General features: G+C 40.5%; 1 long non-coding RNA gene across 3 annotated transcripts; it reads left to right on the forward strand.

The window, feature by feature from the left end:
• The first annotated feature begins 1,269 nt into the window (after nucleotides 1-1,269).
• On the forward strand, nucleotides 1,270-2,741 carry LOC130703311 (uncharacterized). Of its 3 annotated transcripts, none has more exons than XR_009004616.2 (6): nucleotides 1,270-1,339; nucleotides 1,404-1,694; nucleotides 1,747-1,865; nucleotides 1,947-2,072; nucleotides 2,128-2,391; nucleotides 2,455-2,741. It is a non-coding gene; the product is annotated as an uncharacterized LOC130703311 (long non-coding RNA). The 3 variants fall into 3 exon arrangements; XR_009004618.2 differs by having other exon boundaries at nucleotides 1,751-1,865; XR_009004615.2 differs by having other exon boundaries at nucleotides 1,404-1,865.
• Nucleotides 2,742-6,769: the final 4,028 nt, after the last annotated feature.

A 6,769-nucleotide genomic window follows, 5' to 3' on the forward strand; every position in this document is an offset into this window, starting at 1 on the left:
TACCACACGCAAATCCACCTGTGTTGGATGCAAAACCGTCCTTCCAGACGATAGTGCTGTATGCAAGTAAGTCTAATTTCTGCCTATCTCGGCGATGTTTGTTAAATTTGCTGTTCCAATTTAAACAGATTTTGCAAGCCGAAAGAATTGGAGTTCTACCAGAGGGAAATTGGCCAACTTTATGCTCTCGAAGAGAAGTTTAATCGTTTATGGACAGAATGTCAACGGTGCCAGGGAAGTCTCAACGAAGAGATTCTTTGTTGCAAGTAAATAGTTTGAGTGATATCCTAATCATGTTACATACTTAATACTAATCGTTTGCCACATTTAGCCGAGATTGCCCCATCTATTATATGAGGACAAAAGTTAGAAAAAATCTCACGGAACAGGGTAAACTTATGGAAAGATTCAGCCTACCCTGACAACCTACCGCTCTCGTCAATGATGGTGCATACAGGTAGTGGCTTGGCTTCTGTAAAATAGATTGGAAACAATAAATTACACGACTCATTGTTCAGTAAGTTCCCCATAACCAAAAGATTTTAATAAAAATGGTGTATAGCGCCGTAAGAGTCTCGGAGGGAGCAGGCGGTAAAATACGTGATGTCATGTAATTCCGTATTTTGAAAAACGAAAGTTGATGGCATTAGTAAGTAGATGTATAAGTTATTAGAAAAGTCACGTTGTTGCGAATGATCCAGTCGATGAAACATCGTACGAACCAACGCACATTGATTTAATTAGATTAAGTTCTTAGTCTTTCTGTTTTTTTTTTGTGGTTTATTTCAATGCCTAGATTTTTTTTCTTCCCATCCCATTAAAAATTTTTTTTTATTCAATTAAAGTCTTATTTGTCAAACAAAATATTTGCTTTAGGCTCGTAGGGGGCTAGTCGCTAGGTGGCCCAGGTGCTGTGCTGAGCTGAGCTGCTGATGGCCACATTTATCATGGCGTCGTAGCGGCTAGTTATATCACGGCAGCCGAACGTGGTAGACCTTTATTTTTGTAGGTGAAATCCAAGGGAGGAAATGCAAATGCTCGGCGCCATCTTGTACGAACGATGTGGTCTGGCGGACACCTTACCAAGGTGACCATGCATTACCTTCGAGTGTATTTAAGGTATACCATTTACTTGCTTTGTAAAAGCTAGGTTTTTAACTTGTGCATCGTAACGATTTTGAATTGGGTAAGTTGCAAGTCGGTAGATTTGCTCTGCAGTTTCCCGGATACCAGCACCCTGCTTCGCGAGAACTACTCTACGTTGTTCTGGGGGGCTTAGACGAACATCTGAATCCGATTTTGAAGAAGTCTTGCATCGATGGACACTGACAAAATATAGGTGAAATAGCTACAAATTTTTATTAGCAAGGTTCACTTGTGTTCCAACTCATTTTATTTTTCAGGAAGCTGCACATGAATGTTGGGTATTTTATCATAAGTAGAATACAGATAGATTCTGTAGTAGTAGATCTCTTTAGTTGGGTATTGAAATTGGCTTTGGTTTGTATGGGGTCTGATGAGGTCTCAGTTGCATTTGATCCTACTTGTTATTTATCACTGCCAATGCCAGTCGAAAAGGAAGTACCAGTTGACCTGTATCTGGCTAACGTGGACCTTTTAGCAGAAATTTTTCTGCTTTCAAGGGATTCAAAGAGTTTGTAGAATATTATGTCTCTAGGATTCCACAGTTTTAGGTAATTCAATTGACAAGAAATTTACACTGATTCTTGTTTTATTTTTCTAAAGGCAGATTCTTAATTATAAAGGATTGGGAAAGAAAATTGACGGAGGCTCAGTGCCAAAAAAATTATGGTAGTTGGAATGATTACCGAAGCTCTTCGGATTCGTTTATTTCACTCGTTATGGTATTTAAAGAAAATAAACGTGTACCTGTGTCCCTTTGTATCTGTGACCCGATTTCCTCTTCACTTGCGATAATTCTGCAGCGGGTCATGCAGATACTGTGATCAGCAGAAAAAGTTGGAAGTGCGCTGCCCGGAAAGCAAATCTGGGGTAAAAGAAAAAAACTTATTCCAACTAGTAAGCCATTCCCAAATTCAACCAACAAAAAGGTACACAGTGAGATTTGCTTAACAATTATGTTTCTTTAATTGATTTTAAAATTAGGAAAAGGTGGAAGGAAAAACTTCGTTCTCTGGTAGTGTTTTAGTTAAAATCCTTTTTGTGCAAATTCATTTTTGAAATTGTTTACCTCATTTTCGAATGGTTCCGTTCACATTTGTTGTTCATGTGAGATTTTATGTTTACCAGTTACTGCATTATATTGACCACTATTGCAAGATGTTTGTTTAGGAATAACTACTGTTTTGTTTATCTGGAATGTTGTGTGGGAGTCCATCAGGAATTGCTGGTCTGCAGTAAATTTGTCAGGTATATGTTAGCTTTCATCAGCAAAACGTTATGCACTAATTGTGTTTGGTTTTCGTGGTATAGGCTAGGTGATGAAGATCAATGAATCAGAAAATGTTTTGCATGGGTGGTGAATGTTCTGACAGTTTTAACAGTTGTGATGTGGTGTATTTCACTTCCACGCATCATGGTGTTTTTATCTATCAGTTGAATTGTATGGTTAATTTTCTGTTCGTGTAACCTCATTTCCTCTTGAATCATATAGTAGAAATTGGTGACCTGAAACAATGAACATGGAAAAATCACCTGTGCCAACGTTGACGATGTTTGATTGATGAAGTGCTGGAAACTAAAATTAATTTTCTTTACAATTTGGTTTCAGGCTATCTTTATAATTTTTTATTAGTTTTGCGTTTGTTTAGAGTCCGCAAGCTCGTAGCTGATTTCCTCCTTTAGATACCGCCTGTCGACGGTTTGACAGCCTCACACAATTGAACGTATGCCAAAAAGTAATTGAAAGTGAGCTCTTCCGATCAGAAAAGTGACGGCGTATCCATTTAATTGAAAATAGGCACAAGATAACGCACAATTGGCGTTCTTGCCTCAATGGAGAAAGTTTTCCGTGGAACTTATGACCGAAATACCATTGCAGCTGTTCAAAAAAAAAGAAAAGTGTATTATCATGCAGATGTTGACTAGCTAACAATCCAGAGATACGTCAACTTGCGAAATTTCTAGATGTGTGTGAAGCGCAATCAGCATCCTTGTTGAACTGTGAACCCAAATCATGTATTTTCCTAGAAATATCTAGGTTTTTGGATAAATAAATAAAAGTCAGTGAAAAAATGTGATTGTGTGTGAGTGATTCACGATCTAAAAGTATGTTTAAAGAGTTCACATCAATACAGTTCCCGTCTCAAAAAAGCAATATTTTCAATTTTGATGAACTTTTCGGTTGTTAATTGGAAAACAAGATGACGCTGCTGTGTCACTATTTACTTGCTGACTAAGTGTGAACGGTGAAAGCTGTGTTCGAAAGTTTCTGTTAAATATGTCATATTCCAATGGAAAACTTAAGAAAAACTAATGGTGCTTCTGTACGTTTTCATCCCTGAGTGTGTTTTAGAAGTGAAGCCCACAGAATGCTTGGTGTTTATGGTACACGTCTTTTAATCACCTATGTCAGCTGACAAACCAAAAAACTGTTAGCAACCTACTACGTTGCATTCATAAAACTATACGAGTGCTCATTGAGAGGTATAAGACTAATGTTTTGTTATCAGAATCTCATTGATGGATTTTGCTTCTAAGGTTTAGCTCATGAAACTTCGTTTGTAAAGAATACGTCCTGTTGAGGAATGTCACCAAAGATGCAAATCCTATGGGTAGGAATACCATAATATCATTCTTCTACTCTTTAACCACTCATGGTCTACTGTTAATCGTGATCTGAGTAGTGCACCATATTCATCTTCGTTGCAGTATCAGCTGTAACAACAGTCATTTCGGCAGTTGTAATCTCGACCTAGCCTACCAACAGACATAGACATGTACCTCAACACAATTTCTACTGGTATTTTAAATTTTTCTTCTGCCTCATATAGTTTGCCTTTTTATTTAAATTGAACATTCAACCATAGAACTGCCAACTCTTAGCTGTCTGCTGCCTATTTGCCGGCCCTACAGTCTTTTCAGTCTTCGGACAGCAGAAGTAAGTCGAATTGCTTTCAACGTTTGGTTACAACAACAATCTTATATTTCCCACTAACTGGTTCTTTTTCTTTACTTTTACGATTAAGAACAAAGCCTTCTTCGTGTTCGCCACGCCCGTCATTACCTTGCCCGTCATCCCGTCTTCGCTTCGGCCGTCGTCCCGTCTTGGCTTCGGCCGTCGCCCCGTCGTCGCCTCGCCCGTCGCCCCGTCTTCGTCTCGCCCGTCGTCGCCTCGCCCGTCGCCCCGTCTTCGCCTCACCCGTCGCCCCGTCTTCGCCTCACCCGTCGCCCCGTCTTCGCCTCGCCCGTCGCCCTGTCTTCGCCTCGCCCGTCGCCCCGTCTTCGCCTCGCCCGTCGCCCCGTCTTCGCCTCGCCCGTCGCCCCGTCTTCGCCTTTCCCGTCGCCACGTCACCTTCTCGCCCGGTCGCCACGTCTTCTCTTCGCCCGTCGCGCCATCATCACCTCGCCCGTCGCCTCGTGGTCGCCACGTCATCGCCTGGTCTTTGTGGTATCGTTGTATTTTTTTATTGTGTAATTGTGTAGTACTAATTAACACGTTGGCTGCCACGCCCGTTTGCTCCCCCTTTTTTTTAGCTGTATAGGGACGGGCCGCGCTGTTCTGCCTCATGGCCTATCTGTCATGAGGTGGAGTAGTTGCCACTGCCCAAGATTCGCCGAAAGGCAATTAGGCAACGCACCAGAGGGACTCCCTTTGTCCGATGTGTGGTGGAGACCTGGGCTGTGCGTTCCCACAACGGTCTCCATCATCATGTCAGCCCGGACTTGTCAGCGGGCAAGTCCCCCTTGGTCGCTATCCTTCCGATAGCGACGTAATTAATGTAAATTTAGTGGCGTGGCAGCCAACCTGTTAGTTAGTTATTTATGTATGTCTTGTATTGTGTTGTGTTGTAAGATGTGAATGTAAGTGGAGGATTTGTGGGAGGATGGAGGGACAATAAAAAATGTGTTAGATTTTTAAATGAAGTTTGTTTTTATTTATGAGAGTATTTTCATGAACTGGATTGGGGATCGAACCCTAGACCTCCAGCGTATCAGTTTAATACTTTACCATTGAGCCATCTACAACGTATACAAATATGTAATTTCTTCCTTAATACCTTTGTTTGTAGTGGATAAGTCGATACGCTTTCAAATGGGAATTATTGTCTGTATGGTTAACAGTGGCTCAATGGTAGAGCGTTCGACTGAGATATGAAATGTCTGAGGTTCGAATCCCAGAATGATGCATATCATCAAAAGATAAATGAAGAAATACCTCATGCGGATTACATGTAGACGTATAAAATAAGGTACAAGAAAACAAAAATAAGTAAAAAGATTTTTGAATTAAAAAAAAATTTATGTTTTATTGATATGTATATTTTTTATTGATGTAAAATTTTATTGTGTCAACTAAGGTAGGAGAAAACTCTACCACATGAGTAGAGTCTCCCCCTACCTTAGTTGACTCACCGGGGAGATTACCCGGTGCGTGGCTAAGAGAAGCCGGAAAAGGATGAAGAGTGATGATAAGGACAAGTTTTCACGTGAGCGATTAACCGTTATTCGGATATGTGGGTAGCCCCAAGACCCTCCAAAAGATATCATCGAGCCAGGGGGACCCCCACGTCCCCTTTCCGGACAGCGCACTCACAACCTTTAACTGCTGATCACAGTAGGGGCATGACCCCCCTACGGGCTTATTAGAAATTTAGGGGAAACGGGGCCACAGAAAGAAGGGAGCCCAGATATGCACTTGAATTTAAGAGAATAAAACTCTTTACTGTTCGGGATGAACCAGCAATTAGCCGTGTCGTCTGAGTAGCGTTCTTTGAAAATTTAGCATCTCTTTTCGTCTTCTATTCTTAAACAGGGAAATATAATGGCTGGACATCTTTTACGGTTAGCTGCAAAATGTCATCAAGGAGACTGGAATGAAAGAGAAATTAAGATCAAGGTAAAATGTGACCACAGAATAGATGTGAACCAATTTTTGTGCTTCGCTTTAAATGAAACAAATACCGTTACATGGGAGGCTTGGATCACATTTTCCATGAGAATTCACATACGCACTTAACTTGGAACACACCATGTGTGAGGGTTGGACCAAAATATCCATATCGTTTTCACGATACTGATGGGCTTATCATTTGGAACCTTCCTTTCTGTAATTAAAGATGTTTTATTTAATAAACCCATGATCTCTAAACCATCAATCAAATACCGAATCGCTTACGAAGACATCTTTGGCAGAATGGCAGTCTGGTAGAAAATCAATATTCTTCTTGGGCCTCTTTGATTGCCAAAAATGGCAATAAGAACTGAACAGGGAACAGTTCACTAAAGAAAATGAGAACATTCCCTTTGTTATGCAGGGAATATTGCTGTAGTTATGCAAACAATCAGAGCTGTCTTACAGATTGGATGGGAAAATGGAAAGGTTTATCCCTAGATAACACCACCAACCAGTACTGTCATGTCACTGCACATACAGAGAAGAAAATTCAAAAGTCATTAAAAATTGAATACACCTTTTACCATCAGCATGATACTGCAACACATAGCTCTCGGAGATACTTATTCTACGAAAAATTTATCCCATTGTAGAGTAGATCTTGACTTAAACGTAACGCGAATGCCATCACCTAAAATTACAAAATTTAGATTACATGCCAGCATAACAAAA

The sequence above is a fragment of the Daphnia carinata genome, chromosome 6 (assembly GCF_022539665.2).
Source record: "Daphnia carinata strain CSIRO-1 chromosome 6, CSIRO_AGI_Dcar_HiC_V3, whole genome shotgun sequence".
NCBI lineage: Eukaryota > Metazoa > Arthropoda > Branchiopoda > Diplostraca > Daphniidae > Daphnia > Daphnia carinata.